The sequence below is a fragment of the Alligator sinensis genome, unplaced genomic scaffold, assembly GCF_000455745.1.
Source record: "Alligator sinensis unplaced genomic scaffold, ASM45574v1 scaffold1658_1, whole genome shotgun sequence".
Taxonomy (NCBI): Eukaryota; Metazoa; Chordata; order Crocodylia; family Alligatoridae; genus Alligator; species Alligator sinensis.
In genome coordinates, this window is record NW_005844067.1 from 14993 (window position 1) to 16658 (window position 1666).

The following is a 1666-nucleotide window of genomic DNA, read 5'->3' on the forward strand; positions in this document are numbered from 1 at the left end:
AGAAATGGATGAGCAAAACCTAAGCTATGACCTACATACAGAAAACTAAATGAAAGATTCAAGTTCTGAACTTCGTTCAGGTTTAGTCAACAGAAAAGCTAGCAGATAAAAACAATTGAGCCATAAAACATGCTTTGTATGTTGACAGCAGCCTAACAAGATTATCCCACACAGTTAAGGGGACAACATCTTATGGTATATTGTGAAGTATGGACACACATCCTTCATGCCAGCACTCATGGGAGAGGGGACAACCCTGCTTATGCTAGGCACTGTCCAAGCAGGTGTCAGGACCCCGACAGGGACCCTAACACGGGAATAAACCTGCAGCACAAGTGTCCAGAGCCGAGACGACGTGGGGCAGAAGTCAAGGCGACAGACGTTGGAAAAGTCTTGCCAGGCTTCTGGCTCCAGCCCGTCCCTATTTGAAACAGGGGAACAGCTGCTCAAAGACGCTGACTTCATGCAATTACCTGGTGGGAGTTTTAGAAATATCAATCGTTTCCCTTGAGGAGACGTACGCAATCGCCACCACTTTTGATAAACCGGGAAGTCCTGGGAGGGAAGAGGAGGGAGAAGCAAAGTATGAAAATTGCTTTTCGTTTCATTTAAGATTTATAAACAAAAGCCCTTTTCTGCTTGGCGGGCCTGTGTAATGTCATGTCTGGGTAATGGAGACAGCTCAGTCTTTTCTCTTCTCCCATCTATCGGCTTGTCCATGGACCAGTGCCAAACTGTGCCAGCTTAATGTAACCAGGTGCTTGATCATCATCTCTCCAATGGGCCATGCTTTGCTGTCAGGTGAGCCCACACAACCCCAGACAGCCTCAGGCTTCCTGAGTTTAAGTAAGAGTGGATTTTGGCCAAGTGAACATCTCTAGTCCCCCCCCTGGCCAGTAGAAACACATGTAACATGTTCCTCCCACAGCGAGTTCCCTTCTCCTTCGTTCCCTGGATGAGATGCCCATGGCTGTCCTGCTCCCCACCCCAGTCCTGGGGCCCCATGTACCACCCTGGCTGGGCAGCGCCCCCAGCCCCAGTCCCTGCCCAGGATCCCTCTGCGTGGGTACTTACGTCTCAAGTGGACCGTGATCTTCAGGGTTCAGTAATGTTGCCGAATCCGGACTACATTTCCTCATGTTTTACCCTTCAGGTTTCTAACAAGCTCTGTGAGAGTTCATGTGCGATGTAGTGAAATACCTTTGAGCACGCTCTGTAGTTTCCCCATGCGGTTATGCGCTTTGCCATTGTAAACGACTGCTTCAACCGAGAAGATCAGCTCGGGCTGCATTTGAGAGCACCTGTCCAGCCCGCCTGAGGAAGAAAGAGAAAAGAGACAAACAATTGCACCATGAATCGCTGCAGGGGGGATCCATTGGCTGCTAAGTCCAAAGCCTGGTCTCAAAGAAGCAATAAGGGAATAAGAGGGGCCACATACATGAATAACATTAAATCACTGACTGAACCTGTTCTTCCCACCCAACCCTCAATATTTTGAGGGACCAGGATGGGCTGAGTTGGTTCGTGTGTTTTGCACGTGATGCGGATATTATAAAGGGTTCGGGTGGCCAGCAGGCTTTGTACGGGTGCACGGGTATGGTTCTTTGTAACGGGAAAGATTTTTTCTTTTATGGTGTAGTATGCAAGAGGTGTGACAAGGTAGCTG